Below are 23,341 nucleotides of genomic sequence, written 5' to 3' on the forward strand. Positions count from 1 at the left end.
CAAGGCAGTGTACTTGAAACGAAGCTGTATTTGTATGTAGTGCTGTCATAATTGATGTTGAAGAAAATACGTTAGTACATTATAGACGCAGCTGATGTAATTTTCTTATTGCAATAATAAGATATTCCTCCCCAAATGCAAAATGGAACTACATGTAAAGCTAAAACTTGAACCTGAAAACTGATACTTGGTCTTACCTTCAGCTTCAAAATTTTCTTTCAACATTCCACAGCATTTAAAACCTGTCATCCAGTGACTCACGTAAAGAGATATTGTTTGTAAGGCTGTCTGTAAACGACAGAGATAGTGTTGTGTTGCCACGAGCCCCTGATTTTTGTTCTGCGGTTACGGAAACATTTTCGATCTATGTGGATGTTAACAAATAACCACAATAGACCGATTGGCTGAAGCATGATTTACATTGTCGACACCAATCCTGCATTGCTAATAATAATGTCAACCCTTTAAGCCGCACGATAATATCCTTTAAGATGTCTTTCACCAACAAGGCGTGAACCAACCACCAGCTTACTCTTGACGCTTGCAAGATTGTCCCCTCATGCATAAGTTGTAAGCATGATAGTATTCCTAACTTTTAACGTAATTAAAATGTGCTAAATCTACGGTCAACGAGAACCTTGTTTCGCTAACGAAAATTGAAATAATTATGCTATATTTTTTAAAATAATTTTTCTATTCCGTTTAACATGTACATTAATTTTTAAATTTTCATTCTAGTAAATAAAATCATAATAACCTATCCAAAATTTTCTGTATCATTAACTCAAATGCAAAACACCTTTTTCGGACCTTTTAGGCTCTTCCATAGTCCTTCCCTACCCCATCAACAACAGCACCAACATCAAAGTAGATTGTAGGCTTACTCCCCAAGTAAGCGACTAAGGCCCCTTTCTTAAGAGTGGTAGTGTTAAAGGGTATAAGAGGCTTGATGTGAACTAGACTCTCACTAACCAACAGAGACGTGAATGACCTTGCATTAAGTCTTACATTTCCCTTATTGCTAAATTTATGCAATCTTCTGACCAAGACACTGATGCCAATTCTTGCAAGTTTATATACTGCTCTAATACAGCCTTATCTATAGGACCCACTGCAAGGTATTTTGTATATATAACACTATATATGTGTGTGTATATATATATATATATATATATATATATATAATATAGATATATATATATATTTTAATGGACGTGTGCATATGTGCATGTGTGTTCCATATGCACTTTGAAATGCATTGAGTATTTTCAACCAAAACTTGTATACATACTACTTACCTTCTGGGAATGAATACAGAGGGGTTAAACATCACTGTCACCGAAGGGGATGGGTGGGAAGGGAGGGAATGTAAAAATTACAGAAAACAATAAATATTAGTGACTAATCCATAGTTTTCGAGGTTGCAGAGATGAATAGTGACACTCCCCCCCCCCATGCCCGTTAAGTCCAAGTACAGCCCTGATTAGGAGAGGGCATGAGAAGCGGGTGGGAAGGTGGTGTGAAATGCAAAAATAATAAAACAACAGATATTAGTGTCTAATCCATAGTTATTTAGGTTGTTTGGAAGAAAAGTGACACTTCCAAAGCCCTTTAAGTCCAAGTTCAGCCCTGATTGGGAGTGGGGTGAGAAGGGATAGAACAGGGTGTAATGTAAAAATAACCAAATGACAGATATTAGTATCTAATCCATAGTTTTTGAGGTCGCTGAGAAGAATAGTGACACATCTTCAAGCCCAAGTTTACCGCGATTGGGAGGGGGTTGAGAAGGGGTAGGAACAGGGTCAAATGTAAAAATAACCAAAACAACACTTATTAGTGTTTAATCCACAGTTTTTGGGGTCACTGAGATGAATGGTGACCCTCCCTGGTGCCCTTTTAAGTCCAAGTTTTCATCACCATAGGGAGAGGGGTGGGAAGGGGGTGCCATGTAAAAATATCGAAAACAACAGATGTTGGTGTATAATCCATAGTTTTTGAGGTTGCTGAGATAAATAGTGATGCTCCCAATGCCCTTCAAGTCCAAGTTCAGTCCTGATAGGAAGGGGGTTTGAAAAGCAACTATCTCATCTTAACAGGAATGAGAGAGAGAGAGAGAGAGAGAGAGAGAGAGAGAGAGAGAGAGAGAGAGTTTATTGGTTGAAATCAGAGATTTCCTGGGCAGCTCTGGATTGGTCAGCTAGTGTACACACACACACACACACACACACACACACACATATATATATATATATATATATATATATATATATATATATATATATATATAATATATATATATATATATATTTGGAGCAGTAAACTTGTAAGCATCGACGTTCAGTGACTTGGTCAGACTTTGTAGTTTAACGGTAAATGAAATGGAAGACTTCCGCGGGATATGAATGCTAGCATTCACATCTCTGTTGGTTGGGCAGAGTCTAAAGATCCACACCAAGCACTTCCCCACTTAGGCAAAGATCCTAGTTCTCGAAGTGTAGGAACTAGAGACAATGGCAGATAGACTCTGACGGAATCAAAGTGATGGTAGGAATTTTAAATGATATACATATATTAACACACACACTCACTCAAATATTAGGTAGAAAATATTGTTTAATATTGAATTCACCATTCCTTGCGAACAACTTACAACTAAAGGGAATAATAATTGAAAAGTACTTACGTTCCAGCCAGGATTGGATTCGAACCTAGGTGTTTGGTTTAGATGCAACGAAAACTTGGCCACCAAGAGGGGCATGTGTGTATGTGTGCTGCTCTGTTTGTATATTGTTATCGATGTGCAATATCTGTAGTCCTCTTTTTCTGCTGTCTTCAACGTGGATACGTTCTTCTTTTGGAAGTATCCTTTGAAAGTTAATAACGCTTCAAGTTTTATGTGCTTGGTGCAGAGAGTGATGAATGAGAAAGAAGGTTAAAATTCCATTATTTCATTTACCCGAGTTTCTCATACCAGTTCTTTTTTTTTATAACCATACAAAGATTTGTAATATTCGAACGTCACATTGGTGAGTGATTTCATATTACAATACTACTTAATCTCCGAAAGACCTTCTGCAAACTAAAGAGGCCCTTAGATTTCGCGATAAATGTTGCATATTACGTCAACTTTCCTTGAATAGCTCTCATTCTTTTTTCATTAATATTGGAGGATAGTAATTTCCTTAGAAATGTAATTACAAATGGCACTAAATATCCAACATTTGAAGAGATTCAGATCAATCTTTGGGTGATACTTAAAGCACAATGAACGTGCTTCGGAGCGTTTAATCTTGAGAGCATATACGTACTAAGTACCACTTGCTGATGACACGTACTACTACGTAATTGCTATAGTAGATTCACATCATCCGTGCATTTGATGTCTAGGCCCGTCACTTACGACGCTCCTGATTGGCTGTTGATAAGTCAGTCACAGGGCTAGAAACTCTCAGTCTCTCTCGAGAGTTCATATGGGCAGGATGTATGTTCCCTAACTAAACTCTCTCGAGAGACTGAAAGTTTCCAGCCCTGTGGTTGGCTTATCAACAGCAAATCAGGAGCGTCGTAAGCGGACGGGCATAGACATCACATGCACGGTTGATTGAATTAACTATAGCTTGAGACTGGCCGAAAAGATATCGTGTATTGTTGGTCGGTTAAGTTAATCTTATGCTAACATGTATCCTTGCTCGTCGTGGCATATGAACAGCTTACGACTTTCCTGATTTTGTGACATTAAGAGTCTTGTTCTGGCATGGGCTTGTGCTCTTACAGTAGGCCACAAAACAGCTTGAGAAGGAAAGTTGATTCGTGTCCATGTGAAGGACCCATAGGCGCGCCCGCACGTAGGGGCTGGGGAGGGGGGACCACTTAGAATCGCTTGGAATCCTGGGAAGAATTATATATATATATATATATATATATATATATATATATATATATATATATATATATATATATATACATACATGTGAGAAATTGCAGTCACTGATGCTATTTCTGGAATTAATCTACTAGTTCAAAAGGTCACAAGTGTTTTTTCTGCTTGATACCGGACACTCTTCATGTATAGTATAATACTAAGATTTGCCTCTCCTACCCTTGGAAAATATGCCGTGGACCAATTGGAAGGGGACCGTCCAGAGCGAGTGAAATAGCCGATTTCCATGGAATTATTTCCTTCGCTTTCACTTTATATATATATATATATATATATATATATATATATATATATATATATATATATATGCATATATATATATATATATATATATATATATACATATATATATATATATACATATATATATATATATATATATATATATATATATATATATATATATATATATATATCCGTATTTTTTTTATTCTAAATTTTGCTTTTTCATATTTAGTCTGCTTGTGAATCTATACTTTCAGTGATCAACAGGAACTGCTTGGAAAGATGGTAAAGCAAAGAGATCGTATGACTCACTTAGATCAACCTTAACAAAGCAATAAATCACTCGCGTATTTTTTGAGGTGTTTGTGTTTTGGTACATTCAGCCAGAAGTCCATGTCGAAAACAGATATTAGAAACAGAGAAATATATGAGAAGTGAAAAAGTAAATAGGAAGTCGAGAGTGCGGTCTGGCCCTATATAATAACTTTACTACGATAAATGGTAACCTCTTGGTACCTACTGTAAGAGAGAATGATGCTCATTTGTTTCGCTGTGATAATTGTTCCCCTTTCCCTACTATCATAACAATGTTAGATTAGTTTGTCATCTTGGCTTTTTTTTCTTATCTGGCTCGTTCCAAGAAAATGCGTGCTGATTTTGAGTAAAACAAATTAGTATTGTGATTTACATGACTGATTCCCGACTTAAACCAATCGACTCTCATATATTGTTTTTCAGAATTCATTTATTTTTCCCATTAACCACGCTTAAAACCCACACTAGCGCGACTATGGGAATCAGTAATAACAAAAGTTATCTACGATTGAATTCAATTCATACAACTGATTCTGTTTTGTTTAGCAACCTATAGGTGGCACCACCAGAGAGGAACACGTTGCTGATATACGGCAGTCCCACGATGTGACGTCATTGCTTATAGCATAGAAAACCTTACTTGGGACTCCATGGTGTGAAGATGTTCAGTGCAACTAATTCAGTGTATTTGTGTACGTCGGGGGTGTCTGTTCTTTTTATGGTTTTTTTATTAAGTAAGTTTTTCGGGTTGTTTCATAGGTACTGATTGTATGTGTAATGGGTATTTTGTGTTTATAAGGCAACTCGAAATAGTCTGTTGAATTTCTGATATGGCAGTTCTTTAGTGTTTATCCGTTCCTAGGGTGATTGTATTTGTGTAAGCTGTGACTTGAAACTTATTCTGTGAATATGGAAATCGGAGGTTTTGTTTGTTTTGCATGTTCCACAGCTTTAAAATTTTGGGGGTTAGGGAATTTTCATGAAGGCTTCGTCGCTTGCATGATTTGTCGCAGGATTGTATCTTTAAAAGGTAAAAAGACTCTAGAATTTGTAAAAATTGTCCAGGTTTATTCCCCGGAACCTTATCGCGGAAAACCGTGGCCAGCGAAAGGGTGAACGCCTTTGTAGTCTTCACCTTCTAACCATGGCCGCCTTATTAGGCCTATACCTTTGCTTGCCGACATCTCAACTATGGTGAATAAATGGGATAACGAACAATAGTTTTAGATTTTTTACTTTTAACAAATCCATAGCTTCTAATACTTCTAAAATAAAACTTAACTAGTTTATATTTGTTAAATCTGTAAATTATCAGCTGATAGAGGTTCTGAGTGAGGGGGAAGGGAGACTGCGGACCAATGGCAGCGTTTGGGGGGGTGGCTTTGTGGTTCGTGACGTCAGGTGGCTCTTGATACCTGGTCATGATTTAGTTAAATTTTAGTAGTAGTATTGTAAAACTCCAGTATATTTGCAACTGGTTTTTTGAATAATGGCCATTCGAGAAATACATCCGGGTTAGATGCCAGTGTGCTGGAAAATATCTATATCCAAGCAACTCCGTAAGGACTGCAAGGAACGTTCCGCTAATGAAGGAACGTTCCCGCGAATAAGACAGCATTAGGGATTCGGGCGCAATCTGTATTGCGTCGTATTTAGTACAATCCCATGGGGGATTAAATAGTAAGACCCCAAAATATTACTAAATTCTCAATAAGGAACCCAAATACTATAGGTAACTGTAATTTCCAAATAAATGCCCATCGGGGGCGTATTTATTACATAGATCTAGTGTAGAATCTAGATCATAGTGTTATTAAACTTCGGAGAACGAAAGTTAAATGAGATGTGGGCAGCTGCCTTTGGGGTGAATTTATGGGTGGTCGAGATAATGTCCACTTGTACGTATAGATAAAGAAATAAACTGTATATAACAGGTTGGTATCTCGGGTGAAAGCTGGTCTGAATTTTTTCTTTTTACAATGCTTAAATCCCAGATTGTCAAATAGAATAATTATTATGCTAAAGTTACTGATTTTTCTGCAATTCCTGATGGGAGTGAAACTGGTTTTTCTCTTATTTGTGGCATAGATATTTTAAATGTCAAAACAGTGCAAGATTAGTGATAGAAAAAAAATCTGGGGTGAACTACTTTTGCTAAATCACTACTACGGGTTGGACATCTTTTAAGGTTGAAGTATAATTACTTGTGTTATGTCATGTCACTGTACTCTTACAGGCATCTAAGTAGTAAATATTTGTTATACTATTTGTGCCTTTTTATAAGTTACACATTAAAAGTTACTAATTTATCCTGGAAAGGTTCGCAGCCTAATAGTACAGTATTTTTAGTTTATTTGACATTGCCGTTATTATAGGTCTACAATAGATATAAGAAAATATTAGGTACTCTAAATAATTCAAACTATCGATTCCTATTTTTATTTTCGTAGAAAATGTTGCTGATAATGGGATTAGGCTCACGAATACCTACATTGTTCGTAACAAGGTCTTGGTTCGCAAGACATCCTTTGAACAAAGTTCACGTGTAAGTAAGCGGCCCCTCCAAGGCAAACTGCTAGAAACCTGAATTATCACTGATTAGTTTCCTTTGAAAGAGCAGCCACGTTACAAAGTTCAACTTACAGACAATGTAGCTGATCATGTGTAAAATACCTGGTAAGGCCATGGTAGGATCGAATTTGAATACCTAGTAAAACATGGCTGAGATTATGTTGGGTGGCCTATCCACTGGACAGGTAAACAGGGCATTTAAAGTAATCGGCTCAGCAGTAATCAATAGGGTCTCCCTACTTGCTAGATCTATAAATATTGAAATTCTGAATATAATAGATTAAAATCTACTCTGTAATGAAAGGTATAAGATACCCACAAAATCACTTTGTAACTTGTTTACTTCTAAGTATTTACATTGTTTTACTACACACTCGAGTACTTTCAGGCCCTATCTGTAGCCCATTTTCAAGAGTAGTCTTGAAAATGGGCCACAGATAGGGCCTGAAAGTACTAGTGTGTAGTAAAACTAAATGTAAATACTTGAAGTAAACAAGTTACAAAGTTTTTTTGTGGGTTTCTTTTTCAATCTTCAGAAGAAAACTGAAAAGTTTTTAGTTTGGTTAATGAAAGGTATCTTGTGTAATAGCTTTACTTTTAATTTCAGGATATTAACTTTATTTCCCGTATATCCATCCATTAGTGGGATACTAGATTCCTAATAATCTTGAAGGGTGAGGAACAGGAGAGAGGTTGATAAACCCTTGAGAAAAGTGCCTGGATAATTTGCGTCAAAACTATTCGGGCAGTTAGCAGTCAACTCTTTTTGTTAACTTGCACATGCTGTTCAGAAGTTGAGCTAATGGATTTACTGGGATGGTACAGAGAGTAGGTGGGTTCTCCTTCAGCTTAGAAATTTAATGAAAACTTGTCAGGAAAATCTTAAGGATAAATCCAGTGTCTTTCTGTGCAAAGGAACTTATGGATTTGTGGAAAAGTTTGGTACAGAGCTTAGTACAGAATAATAAATTTTACAAATTAAACTTCCTTACCTGGCTTCTCTCTCCCACCAGCTTCCATGTACTGTTGTACGTAATGATTTCCTCCATGTCTGTAGGAAATCTTTGTGGCACCACTTTATGAAGTTTAGTCATCATTCTTTATTTTGATTTAGTGGTAAATGTCCATGTTTGTACATACTTGAAAGCTCTGGTATTGGGAGGTTGTTTTAAATTCTTTGTTTCGTCACATGCATTTAATGTAAAGGCCAGTGCCGGAGATTATTTTGCAATACTACTTGTTGGTATTTGTTGCCCATGGATCCCCAAAATAAGTTAATTGAATTTTTCTGAACTGCTCTTAATCAGACTTGGTATTGTAACTGAAGTTCTGGTATTTTTCCCGCTATAGTTTTATTATTATTATTTTTGGTTTTTGGCTTGGTTCACCTTGTCTCCTAGCGTAGCACAAAAAGCATGACTTGTACAGATTTTCTCATGGGCAGTATTTAATGCCGGTAAACGTTGGTGATTTCGACACCTGCAAGGAGTGGTGCCTTTGATAAAGACTTGCATGCGAGTGGGGCTCCCTGTTATATTTTTAAAATAGTTATGGGTAAGGATTATTGACCTTTATATATCTGGAATTCTGGGTGCGTGAAGGGCAAATGCTTTAATAAGGGTGGTTCTTTTACAAATTTTTATAATAAGAGTGGTTCTTTTACAAATTTCTCTAAAGTGGGATTTTGGATTAAAGATCTTCATACCTCATATGCTGACTTGTAGCTCGGTTCCTTGGAATTTTAGCACTAGCAGGTTTTTTTTAATATAAAGATGCTTGATAATACCAATTGCTACTAATGGATTTCTTTGGGGAGGTGAGGAATAAATACATGGATATGATAAGTGTGATGTTCACTTAGATTATTTGATGAATTAAGATTTATTGCATGTCCTTCAACATCCTTTGATGAAGCTATGATTTATTGTGCATTCAAGTAACCCCCTACTAGGTAAGGACTGGGCAAATAAGGTTGTTGGGTTGTGGTATGGGATCCAGCAAGGCTTGGCCAAGCAGGAAAGGTGGGGCTGGAGGATGTGTGTGTAGGTCAAGGAATTGTAGTTTTTCATACTCTCCCTCGGCCAGGTGAGGACCTGGCATTCTAGGTTTGTTTTTAACCTTAGGTTAGGGTTGGAGAGTTGTTGTTCTTCCCCACCAGCCTATTTCGCCTTTGTGCTTTCCTCGCACAAATAGCTTTACTTTATTATCGCCTAAAATCGGGATTTAAAGGTCCAGTAACATCAAAGTACATATATGAACATAGAACGATCCTTGGCTTTGAGTCTGATCCCCTGTCCTATCATAAAATTTTGTATGAATTGCTTAGGCCCTAATTTTCAGCAGTTTGAAATATTTTGTATGCTCGGAAAAGAGAAGTTTGGATCCTCGATCACAGTGCAGTTGTCATCCCCTGTCCCATCATACAATTTAGTATGAATTGCTTAGGCCCTAATTTCAGCACTGTTTTCAAATGTATATTTGAAAACTAGAAAAATTGAGATCCTCAATCAAAGTATGGTTAAGTTAACTGTTGGCTCTGGGTTAGTTTTATTAAGAGGAACAATTTTCTTTTTATTTATTGTACTTTAATATTTCATTAATGGTAGTCTTTAATTCAGTTTATGGTACTGTATGGGTTTAACTTAATTTTGTTTTAATCATAATATTCGTTAGTATTGTCAGTTTATGGTACTGTTCAGTTTATGGTACTGTATGGGTTTTAACCTAATTTTGTTATCTTAATGTTTTAGTATTGTGTAACTACATACTAGTATTGTGTAACTACATACTGGTATAGTGACAATACACTAATGTGCTCAGTGATTTGGAATGGTTGACACAACTTGCTACAATAAATTTAGGCGAAGTGTTCTTGGATAAGTAGGATGTGTGGAGGTTTAAATGAAGTATATTAGATCCCATGTCAATACTTGGCAGGCATTGTGTAAATAGTTTGTCAGGGTTTGAAAATTATCACACCTACAAAGTAATGGAGGTATGGGTTGGAGGTAATCCTTCCTTGAAGCATGCATTGTGTAAATAGTTTTCGTCAGGGTTTGATAATTACTTCACAACTATAAAGTAATGGAGGTAGGGGTTGGAGATAATCATACTCAAGGAATAAGTTAATAAACTAAAATTGTACTGAGTATAGTTCCACTGCTACTGCTGGTGTGAAGTTTTAATTGGAAGTAGGTGATATATCAGTCGGTATGAAAGGACACTGTAGGTGCATCAAACACTGGTTGGTTCAGAAGGCAGTCCTTTCAATTTCAACTAAAGTAAAAATTCTTATATTTTATTGTTCTATGTGAGGGAACTAGTTTATGCCTAGACTATAAATGCCGAAGTAAGTTTAAATTAACCCTTGCCTTAAATTTTGCTTTATACTCTTGCATAATGTAACTTTTCACAATAAGTGAAAGGGAAATGTTTGGGTCTTAGTAGTGTTTGGCATTTATCCACACCAATACCTTTAAAACTTGTGTAGTTTTGGCTGCATAGTACAGTAATGATGCAGATGTGCTCTGTAGCTATGCTTATACTATAAGATGCTGAAGGTCCAATATGCTTAAACCTTTCCTATTGCTATTAGTGATGCTTCAGATTTGGCACACAATACGTACTGAGCAGTGTGAGGCAAGTCATGCTAAAGACCAAATAGGAATTTTTTTGGTCTTGTTATAATTATATTCTGGTAATCCTGAAAAGTAAATTCTCGTAAATATTTATGGATCATTGTTTTTACTTGGTGGATGCTGTGGTATGTCTAATAATTTTATTCAGGAGTTTATAAATTTGCTAGAATTTAGTGCTGAATATTATATGGATCTAGTTAAAAGTAATATTGGAGGTATGCATGTACCTACTTCAACATACTAAAGCAGTTACTAATCTCTTGGACCCCCTGGCTAAATTTTAACTGGCAAATACTACTAGCTAGATATTGATAATTTTGTGGTTTATAAGTTTGAAGTAATCTAATATTTTTTCAGGGATACTGTAAGATTTTCCTCCTGTTGCACCTTGAAAACCTTTAACCTTTTAGCACTGAATGGCGTACCGTATATATGTAGGTCCTAGCACTTCGCCTTTTGATATAAATTTTGATTCAAATTACTGTGTAGCAGGGTTATACACGTGAATTGACAGAATTATACATGGTAGAGTTTATCATGTGAATCCACTGGCAAGAAGTGATTAATTTTTGTAGATATAAATAAAACATGGAAGAGGTAAACCATACAAGGGCTGACTGTTTTGTTTAGTTTTGAATATTATACATAGTGCAGTTTGGCTTTGTAGAAATTCGTCACTAGTCTCATGTTAGGTCAAATAAATTATTTGGAAAGGTGGAATTTGGTACTGTATTTGTTACCTGTTATGAGAATGTGGTATTATTGTGAATGATTTTCCTATCCAAAGTTTGGCTTGTCTTGTGTACTTGGTAAGCTAATTAGTTTGTAATACTATTGGGAATAAGATGTTCTCTAAATGGCGAGGGGATAATGGCCTAAAAGTGGTGGAAAGTTAGTTTTCATGGTAACTAGGTATGAATCTAGTGTAATGGGCAGTTTTTTTTATACGCATGTATTTGTGCAAGACATAAATTGGATCTTTTGTTTCAGGTTGGCAAGATGGATAAACATTTGGTGTTCATTCTCCTGATACTCATGACCGTGAATGTTGCTAAATCCAGGGTGATACCTGGTGATTCTGGTAAGGGTGAGGTTAGGTGAACAAAGTTTTAAATATATATGTATTGGAAAGAGTCTGGGAAAATTAAGGAAAGTCTGGGAAAATTAAGATTTGTGTGGTCTCTGGTTAGGTTATTTATTTTTAAGTAAGTCTGGGAAAATTGAGGAAAGTCCGTGAAAATTTAACATTTGTGTGGTCTCTGGTTAGGTTATTTATTTTTAAGTAAACTTGTTTTTTCCTCTAATTCAGTTCATATGAAACATTGACAGATTGGCTTTCAAATCTTCAGTAGATAAGCTTGTATACTTGTTTTATATCAAAATTAGGAGTTGTATTGAATTTAATGTTTGCTTAATCTTTCTCCACAGATCTAAATATCTTGCCAGTCTATAGAGGATGTTGTTTTGGTTACCAAAACTATGATCACCTGGATGTGGTACTAACATTGCCAGATGCCTGCCTAAGACTTTTTTGTAACAATGGGGAGATTGAAGCTGAATATGTTGGAAAGCCAGGGCAGAGGGACTGTACGTAACCTAAATTATTAGTTTGCCATTTATTTGGGTCATCCATTTGGTTTTGCTTTAGAATACTTATTGCTGCTTTGATACAAAGATGACTTCATAGATTGGCATTCATTACTCGGAGACAAGACACATACTTTCCAAAACTTTGTCTATGGCATTCCATCCTGGTCTAGTAATGAGTGTCTTCGTAGAAACTTCTTTGGTGAAAATACCTGTAACATTTGGTGGCTGCAGGAAAACTGATGATTTACTATTAGTGAGGTGCTGATGGCTTGTATAAACTACTGTGACTACAGAAATACTTTTACAGGTTGTGAATTCAATGGCCTGCTTTATGCTGACAAGTCTGAACTACCTCTCCAGTGCTTCACCTTTGAGTGTAGGAAAGGGAATTGGTACACAAATGGCACAATTCATGACTGCTGTAAGTATCGTAATAAAACCTTATGTGGTTGCCATTTTTTAAGCATTCATTGGCGACGTAAAAACTAATTTTCCTCAATTTTGTTCCTCATTTCAAACAGGCAAGCACTGTGCTCTGTACAACGATCCTCATATAAAAACTTTTGATGAGTATAGCTACGATTGGCACGGTACTTGTAATTATTCTGTAGCACAGTCATCCTTCAGCCATTCCCCAGAATTTGGAATATTCAGTGACTTTTCATCATGTAATGGAAGAGCGTCTTGTCTGAGCAGGACTACTTTTAAGGATAATGCCAATACTGTGATTGGTTTTGACCATGGCATGACTTCCAGTGTAAGTAGTTCTAATGTTTAAAGAAAATTTAAACTAGCTGGTTAGAGTAAGCTTTCAGATTTATGTAATTAGATTGTATATCTAGGGCAATGTATATCTGAGGCAAGTTTGTTTTCTGTTCAAAGTAATAGTTAATTTTTGTTTCCAGTATACAGTGAATGGAGAGCTACAGACTGTGACTTCATTAGGTGTCAGTAAAGTAACCAGTACAGCGGGGATACACCCAGTGCTAGTGTGGAAGTGCAATCAGTGTCTGGCTATGGCTGGTTCATCACAGTTAACAGTGAGTGGATATCTTTTTCATACCTCACTCCATATTGCTAGATAGTGACTTTGGTATTTTTTGTTTTTTTTATATACTTTTTTAATGTGTTGCTTTTCAACTAAATTTCTGAAAGTAGAATTTTAGGCTTTTCAGATGAACATTTTGATATTAATGAAGTTGAATGAATGGAAGATTATTAGTCTCTGGGATTTAAACAATTTTGTGGGAAAGACTTCAAAATTTTAGTTAATGGACTAAAGTAAGCTTGACTGTCACGAATTTATATCTACTCCATTAATGTGACGGAAGGAGTGGCAAGTGGTTCTAGATCCCATTAATCTGAGTATTAGTTTTTCTTGTTAAGGCATTAATTGGCTTGGGTTTGGGATTTTCTTGCAGATTTTAGTGTGTCCAAACAGAATGGATGTATGGGCTCATCCAAGTCTCACAGGGAACTTGAATGGACTGTGCGGACATTTCAGCTCTTACAAGGAGGATGATTTTACAACCAGGAATAACATTGTTGAGCCTCTGACCAAATTCCCTATGGCATTCCCTTCATCGTGGATGGTAATGGTTTTTTAAAAGTTTCCTGATGGCTATAATTGTGTAGTATTTGTTACCACAGGTTTAACAGTCTAATCTGGTATTTGCAGACTAGTGAACAAGGTGATCCAGCTTGCAGTGATCCATGTCCAGAGTGTTTCAAAACTGAAACGGTATGGAACTTGATATTTTAGTTTTTCCATAAATGTTTGGTCATTTTAATGTCCGAGATTTTGAATATGTAGGAAACCTGTATTAGTGATACAAAGACACTGGTACAATTTTTATTAAATCTCTTAAGTTTTGAGACTGGTTGCTGTGAAGATATTTATTTCAGAATATAAATATCTGTAGTTCAGTTTAGGAATCATGTAGGGGGTATTTACACCTCTCGTAGTATAGTGTGGCATTATGCACTTGGGCATTACTTAAGGGTCTTTACAGCATTTTTGGCCCCCCTGTTGCTACCCTTTTCATTCCTTTTACTGTACCCCTCCATATTCTCTTCCTTCATCAGACTTTTCCACACTTAACCAGCCCAAGAGTTTTTGTTAGGCTCTAAGGTCTAGTTACTCTCAATCATATCCTATACACCCTCCTAACTTTTTTTCCTAGTGCAACTAAAAGGATTTCCTCCAGTTAAATCCTTCAACCACCCTACTGTGAATTTCCATTTCAGTGCTGAATGACTTCATAGGTCACAGCACTTGGCCTTTGGCCTAAATTTTTATATTCCTTTCTTCAATTTAGGAGGATCCTTGTAAAGCAGGAGAGACGGCGAAGAAATTATATTTAGAAAGATGCAGGAGGTCTTTGCAGGGTGTAATTCAAAACAATGACTTCATGTCGACGGTGCATCTTGGTAAATATTTAGTAATTTATAGTTCTGCATTCTGTTGACAAGTTGCAATGGTACACATACATTTTGGAAAGTTGGGAAAAACATGTGTAGGAACCTTGCAGCTTGATAGCAGAAATAAAACTCAATGCAATTATGCATTCCAGATTCTTGTGTATTAGATGTTTGTGTCATGATTCAAGACGGTGCAGATGATAAAGATGTGGAAGACTGGCTTAGACAACTGTTGGAAGTTGTCAGAATGACAAGATTGGTTAGTGGTGGTAGTATCTGTAAGTATGAAATATTACATTATAAATAATTCTGGACGCTAGTACTGGTTAGCCTAGTAATGCTATCAGTTGAGAAGTTTAGGTGCTAAAGTTGCAGTGTTTTTACTTTGCTTGCAAAGTTTGTAGCTTATGCTGATTGTAATTGTTTTTTCTTTTCTCCTAAAGTTCCTTGAATAAATGTTACTTAACATGGTTGACTACCAGATTGAAATAGTTTTGAGTAAATTTGGCTTTTCAGATATAACCCATTTTTTTCAGTGTGTTTCTTCATTCTTTCAACACAGGTGATCCTTGTTTGAAGGCCTGCAATAAAATATACGATCCTGTTTGTGGCACAGATGGTAAAACTTATGGTAATAATTGTGTTCTAGAAGTAGCAATTTGCCATGACAAGACCCTTGGCCTTGAGCATAAAGGCGAATGTGGTAAGTCTGCTAGTGCTTCAAGATTGACTTTGTCAGGCAATAGGTTTTAAAGCAGTTTGATATATTTCTGTTGCAGTGTTTTTTGGTAATGCAGGTAGTGGTTACTCTTATCTGTTTTATTGAAGAAAATAAGACCTTTGTAATATAGTTCTTGTAAGGCAAAGGATTGTAAACCAGCTTTAGTTTTCAGAGACTTGACAGAGTTTGTTGGTTTAATTAGATTCCGTACTTCCAACAGGAATTGCATGCCAACAGGCTTGTCTCCTGAAAATTATGATCCAGTTTGTGGGACTGATGGTTAGAACTTACAGTAACAACTGTTTCTAGGAGTAGCCAGTTGTAAGAACAAGTGCATTGGTTTCAAACATGTTGGAGAATGTAGTAAGTATAAGCCTTCCAATTCTGGTGGTTTTCATGGGTTCCTGTTGATGTAATAGCAAACCAGGTGTTCTCCTACGTACCCATTTACCATAAGTTAGTGAAAATTAAACTTTGATTTACTTGTCAGTGGAGAGCTTGTTCCATTTTCTTGTGTGATTTTAATTCGAAGATCACAGGGTTTACAATATTATGACTGCAGGTCCTGGGTGTCCCATTCAGATATGTACCCTAGAATATAGACCAATTTGTGGTTCCAATGGTGTGACTTATGGAAATGAGTGTAACTTCAATTCTGCCAAGTGTGACGACCCTTGTTTGGAGAAGAGACTGATGGAGAGTGTTGTAAGTAGTAGACTGTTTTACGGTTACTGTTTCCACAACTAGACATTAAAATTTAAACTAATTTTTGAAGGATAATATCTCGACACTGAATGAGTAGAGAATGATTGGCAAAATATAGGGACTAGCATTAAGCCTTTGTACTAAAATTTTGTAGCAAGTGTTTCTAAGTAAAGTTTGAGACAGGTACTAAATAAAAATTTACATAAAACCGATATGTCAAATAACTATTGTTTAAATTCGGTATGATGTAAACTGAAAATTATCTATTAACTTAGTCCTCTACAGGCTTCTCCTGGTGCCCAGCAGTGTTCCTCAGCCATCAGCTGTAGCCTTTTCCTATTACTGTACCTCTTAGTATTATTTGTACCTCCTTTAATCAAACATTCTCCTATCAAGACTTTTCAACCTCTTGCCAATTGTTTTAGTTCATATTACTTTACTTCTCATATTCTCAGATCATCTGACTTTCCACCCTCTGTAACACACTGTAGTGCGGCTGCGAAGTTTACTTATCGCTACACTTTTCAGGCCACCTTGCTGTTAATTTCCTTATCAGCTTTAGAATTACTTCATAATGTCAGTACATGGCCTTTGGCTTAAATTCTATGATTTTTCATGAGTTTTGGAATAAACCATGAAATATGGTGGAAGGGTGGATATGGGTGAACACTGAAATATGGTGGAATGGTGGATATTGGTGTTTGAATGAAAATGTTAATATGACTGTTCAACATTAGTATTAGTATAATACTTTTCTTTCTAACCCCTCCCCCCCCTTCCCTTTATTGTAATAGCCTGAGGTAGTATTTATGCTGATGCACAGGTTTATTTTATTTATATATATATTGCTATGGGCAAAAGCTGCTGTGGCTACCATATATTAGTATTGGCAGTGTTGTTGCATGAAACATTACTTTTGGAAAGTTGCCTTTTTTTTTTAATGGGCTTGAAACAAAGCTATACAGTAGTCCTATGTACATTAATTTCTAGGTTAGATAAATTAATTTTTTAGTCTAGTTTTGTCTAATTTTTTATCATATTTATCAAACAGTGGCTCAACTTGCAAGGTCAAGCTCCCAAGAAAGTCTGATATTGGGGATACTTGGATCGTGTGGAAAGATCTTTAATGCAGAAAATGCTGTTAATGCTGAGAACGCTGTTAATGCAGAGAATGCCATCCATGCTAAAAATGCCTTGAGTGCAGAGAATGCAGATAATGCAGTACATGCTAAAACTGCTGGGAATGCTGAAAATGCTGTCAATGCAGAAAATGCAGTGAATGCTATCAATGCAGTGTTTGCCCTGAACTTGGTTAAATCGGACGACGCTGAAAATCACTTATCCCCCAAGTTGAGATTAGCACCTACAAGGTCTGAAGAGAGAATGTGGTGATACCTGAAAGACTTTCTTCATCTGCCAATGAAAGGTCTTTACACGCTGGTTCTGCTCGCCTTCCTGGTAGGTTGGGGTCAGTTACATTGTTACCATGCAGATTAATATTTAACATTTTTTCCATAACTTTTAAGGTAAAATGACTAACTAGTTATAACTTAATATGCTTGAATAGTATATACATTGTGCTTGAATAGAATATAAAATAATGTAGGGTTATCTTTACAGCTGAAGTTTGTGTCTGCATGAATAAAAGAAAACTCAGACTGAAGGATGCGTCCAAGACTTTTCGGTTTTTGCAAGGCATTATGACTGATGTTTATGGAAAAGCTGCAGCTGCATTGAACAGAGAAGACAATCTCCCTTATATCTTGGAAGGTCAAAGTTCGAATGAGAGAGTTCCTTTGCCTTGGGTTTTCTGGTCGAAGTTAGACGAGATGTTGATTGCAGCAGGAAAGGCAGAGATTGCTATGAACATGTCGGACGTGACTGGGATTCTCGCTCAAGAACTTGTAACTGATGGAAAGGTGAAAACCGATGAGAATTGCTCTATGGATAGTGTGTTTGATACCTTGAGACACTTGAATGAAGCCTTCAACGAGATCCTACAAGTTAGGGCAGATTTCGATAATCATGATGTATCTGTGAACTTGGTTAACCATGTCATAGAAAATATGCACATTGCACTGGAGAAGCTAGAAAGGGCGCAGACACAGTTTAGAAGGAATTTGGAGAGGCATGATGACCGCTGTCCTGACACTGATGTTTAAGTGTGCAATATTTATGTAAATAAAAGGATTTTCTACAACTAAATTTTATTTCCATTATAAGCGGTGACTCAGGGTTTCAGCTTATCATAGTCTGTAAATACTTGGTTAATCCTTCATGTCTTTCAATGTGAAAAATTAATGGAGAATTGTATAAATAGCTAAAATACAGAGGGCTACCAGATTTTGGATTTGTGCAGAATAACTTTGGTTAATCCTGAATGAATGCTATTGCTCGGTAATAGATATGCGAACTGCTACCAGGAATGGTTTTGATAATGCATGGTTCTTCTGCAGTGATATCTAACATCTTGATATTTTTTTATTCATCTTAATGGTCCCCGATTTGACAAACTCGACGACCTAAGATTTTAAGTATCCGTATTTGGGTTAGGGTTAGGATTTATGTAAAACTACTATGTATATGTGCAGTTGTCTTGAGAAATTTGCAGTTTTTTCCTGTTTATAAAATTTTGATTTGATCCTTCTGTTTAGTGCGGGTTTGGGAAAGTTCATCCAAGAGTAGTTCGCGGCATTTAAGAATTTAAATGAATACTCTGGAATATGAGAGACTGAAGAAATGATAGATACCGGCCCATATCTTTTTTTTAACAATGCATCATGCTTATCGGAATGAGATAAATGGAGACTAGTAAATTTGGCAGCAGGAAAACCATGGGCAAGTTTTCTAGACTTTAACTATTAATTGGACGATCCATTATGGTAACACCGTAGGCTGGAAAGATTTAGCATGATGTTGGAACCTTTGGTAAGATGTACTAGACTCCTCTTGAAAATTAACTAAACCTGAGCAAAATGCCTTGTGTTGTGAATAAAGGGGTTTGTTGAAAATCTGGTTTTAAACTTTAATATATGTAACAAGAACTTTTTGTCTTTTGTAACTTTTCATATGGAAGAGGCCAATAGGGAGATGGTTTTTTTTTTTTTTTTTTTTTTTTCCCCGCCGAGGGGGGAGGCCGGGAAAAACTAATATCTCGCGTTTATGTGAACTTTGCAAAGAAAATAAAGGGTTGATGGATGGTAGAAGTGATATACTGAAGAGTAAAACTTTTAATGATTAAGAGTATTCTATAAGGGGCTAATGCTATGGAGCACATAAATTACGAAAATAACTTCAAACCTGCATTAGTAGTATGCCATAATAGTTTGTATATAACTCTTGAAATTAACATCACATAACAGAAAATTGAGGATTAAATAAGTTTTATAATAAGCAAAAGTTTTATAATAAGCAAACTTAGTACGTAATGCAGATTGGCACAGCTACAAGCGAAAATTTTTACATTGAATAAGCATAAGTTGTTTACATCAAATATTGCAGTTTTAATGCTCGATGTGACTTCACATCGAGCAAGGCTTGTCCGTGTGGGCAGCGCCCCAGTGGCGTGGTTGGTATGGTCTTTACCTGTCCCCTCTGTGGCCACGAGTTCGAATCTCGACCGGAATGGTCAGAGATTTGTGTTTCTGGTGATAGAAGACTTGGTTCGGAAGTCCGTAAAGCCGTTGGTCTCGTTGCTGAATAACCACTGGTTCCATGTAACGTAAAAACACCATACAAACAAACTATCGACTGTATGGACGGGACTTGAAAAGAATAGCCGCTTCTGACGTCACGTCGAACAGATTGTCTGGAAAAGTGTTTTAAAGTCGTCGTGTGATGAGTATACTATCAGGCTGGTGTGTTGGGCGGATAAACTAGATTTGCCAGTTGATAGGTCGGTGGAATTAGTCATCGTCGGCAAGTGTCTTTGTCCGCTGGTACGGGCGTTGTCAAGTTGCCCTTTGGAAAAAATCCAGTGCATTGACTTTACTATAAGTACAGTATGAACTTTACTATAAGTACAGTATAATCTGGTAAAAGCGGGAAAAGAATTAACTGGTTCTATATGACTTTCAATAGGGAGAGTTTCCTTAATTTAAAACTGAAGTCTTTATTATGCTTAGTTTGTTTTAAAGTATTGTCAGGAGTTGGAAGTATTGAGAAAAGGACAAAGTATCATGGATCAGGAGGCATACGAGGTGCATATTTTTTATATGATGTTTATAGAAGGTACAGTAGTTTTGATTTGCTGGTGAGACTGGCTCAGTGATAGTTTCTCTCTCTCTCTCTCTCTCTCTCTCTCTCTCTCTCTCTCTCTCTCTCGCATGGCTAGAATAGTTAAGTTCCTCAGACGAGCATTGATAAGCCGCAGTCATCTTTTAGGTCAAGCGTTGTAAACAAAGGAAAAATTAATATTAAATTTCGTTATTCTACGGAAGTTATGGAACCATTCACGAAAAAATGGCAAACCAATGGAACAATCCACTAAAACGGAAGATTAATTTTACATAGTCTCTGAGCCTTCACTGCATAAAAGAGATGAAACAATAAACCGGTAAATAACGAAGGAATAGTTGCCTTCCTTACGCTTTTGAGATGCGATTTTGGACTCTTGAAATATTTCAGTTCACGTGAATGTCGATATTGAAGTAATCGAATAGGCGAATTGTTGCATGAGTACGGTTTTGTGTGTGTACACGGTGACACACTTCGAGACCGATGTGAGATTTTTCCACGGTTTTTTTTTTAAACTCTTAATTTCTTGTCCTTGTGTGTATTTGGAACCCCGTCGTCCATTGTTTTAAGGTTTTATTTCCTTTTGTAAGTTGTACGTTGGTGCGAGTCCTTTCAGTTCGTGTATTTTGTTAAATTTGCATAGTTTAATTTCAGGCCAGATCATCATGGTCTCCCACACCATCCAGGCACATTTAGAACCTGCCTAATTGGGGGTGGAGGGGGGAGATTTTTGACAACAGTAACCATTATTTGCACTTTAGATATTTAATGTAAATTTTAACATTCGTAGTTCACTATCTGCTACATGTTTTAAAGATTTGACCAAAATAACTTCCAAGCTGCTCGAAATAGTTTATAATTTGACAAAAGGAAAGAGCACCTGTTCATGAATGACTTTGTGAAATAATTGTGCTAGACTTCTTTAATTATTCACCATTACCATTAATTCGCAAACAATTATTATCACTCATTACTCTTGAAGTGATTTGAGCAGATTTTCGTGTATTGACTAGAAAATTGGCCCTATTTATTCTGGAAATCCCCAAAGTCGGGGTCCCCTTTCACTCATCTTTTGAGTTTCATCCAGGATTTCTCACACAGTGGGGACTGAGTTGTGAAGGAGCGCTGAAGAGGCAGGTGGAAGCAGTACACCTTATTACTGTTGTTTGAGATTAAGCTGGCCATATGCCAGCAGGGGCTCTTGCTCATAGAGCAGTCCGTAGACTTTTGTTGTTGTTGTTTTTTATTAAACTGGCCTTGTGTCAGCATGGGCTCTTGCTCACAGAGCAGCACGTAAACACAGCCGTTGACTATTTATAACGAGTTATAAACAGGTGCGCGGGCGGATATGTAGTTTGCCGACCGATACTGACACAAAATGACTTGATCTGACCTGGATTTGTATTTCTTGACAGACATATGTATACAGGAATGTTATTTGCTACAATGGGCCAACGTATAAGAATGATATATCGGTGACAAGGGCCAAAAAATGCTCAATACAATGATGTGAGGTACGACGCGGACAGGAAAACTATGTACATAAAAATGAGAAAAAAAAGGCTTTGTCTTTACAGAGTAACTACGATTTGCCGTCTGTTTGACCTATTTTGATACCCAAGCACACTGCAAGTGTTTACCATTTTTAAAGGATTGGTAAGTATAAAGTATAATATCATTGCAAAATTATCGAAAAATTTGTATGATTGCGTAATCAACACAGCTGAGACACAACATGGCCGACTTGCATTACAAGTTCCCTGTTTATGTCTGGTCTCATTCTGAACCGACAACTATCTGTAGGAGTATACCGTTAGACGCTTTTTTTTTTATTTATTTTGATTTGCATGCTTCCTCGAAAGACGTTTGGGACAGCCTAATTTATAAGGCCGTTTGCTGGGTTATCTTTGTTCATTTGAGTACTTGGCCTCTAATCGTTTTAATAGCTTATGGTTGATGTGTGTGTACCAGTGCCAATAGCTAAGTGAGATGACAAATTTTAACTAATAACCTTTCCTGCAAGGGTTTCGTACTTCTCTTGCATTTGCCATAATCTGCCCCATCTCTGTTTCTGACCACTAAACTTTTTTTTAAAGAAATACATACACACACACACATATATATATATAATATATATATATATATATATATATATATATATATATATATACATACATATATATATATATATATATTACCATATATATATATATATATGTATATATATATATATATATATCTATATATATATATATATATATATATATATACATGGTATGAGGTAGCGTGAATAATTATCAATAGATAGTTTATTATTATTATTATTATTATTATTATTATTATTATTTTATTATTATATTATTATTATTATTATTATTATTATTTTGGTAGAAGACCCTCTTTTAGGCAAACACTGTTAAAAAGAATAGCAGAATTAAGCGAGTTGATTTTATATATTGTTTTTTCTATTTTCCTTACAATTCGCTTCTCAGGCTCAGCGATGCCTCTGAGTAGCTGGCCGATATTCATATCGGGAATTTTCAAAAAAATTATAAATACTGAAGGTAATCTTTTATTTAAACAGGATATCAGGTCCAGTCAAGCAGGGGTCGTCATCAGTGCCGGCATTATTCCGTAGGCGTAGTTCAGTTCGGGGCCGGGGTCGTCTTTGGTTTAAGGGCTGGTATAGCTGGTATACCAGCTATACCAGCACCAATAATATTATCATTATTATTATTCCAAGGAGACCGAAATGAGCTATGAAAGCCTTTCTGCTACCAAACTTAGAAAAAAAAAATAAGAAAAACACATATGATGGTATGAAATGTGGAAATAGTGTATATTGTTGCGTGAATGTCAGCACTGTAATTTACTAACGGCAATATGTTTAGTTTCCTCTACCAATTCCAAATCTCCCGTGTCCACAATTTCCCGTGAGTGTTGCAAGTATGGCGCATGCTATGCAAAATCTTACAGAAC

General features: G+C 36.3%; 1 pseudogene; it reads left to right on the forward strand.

Annotated features, from left to right (window-relative positions):
• Positions 1-11,673: 11,673 nt before the first annotated feature.
• On the forward strand, positions 11,674-18,331 carry LOC135219872 (uncharacterized; annotated as a pseudogene).
• The last annotated feature ends 5,010 nt before the right edge of the window (positions 18,332-23,341 follow it).

This window comes from Macrobrachium nipponense, chromosome 1, assembly GCF_015104395.2.
Source record: "Macrobrachium nipponense isolate FS-2020 chromosome 1, ASM1510439v2, whole genome shotgun sequence".
NCBI lineage: Eukaryota > Metazoa > Arthropoda > Malacostraca > Decapoda > Palaemonidae > Macrobrachium > Macrobrachium nipponense.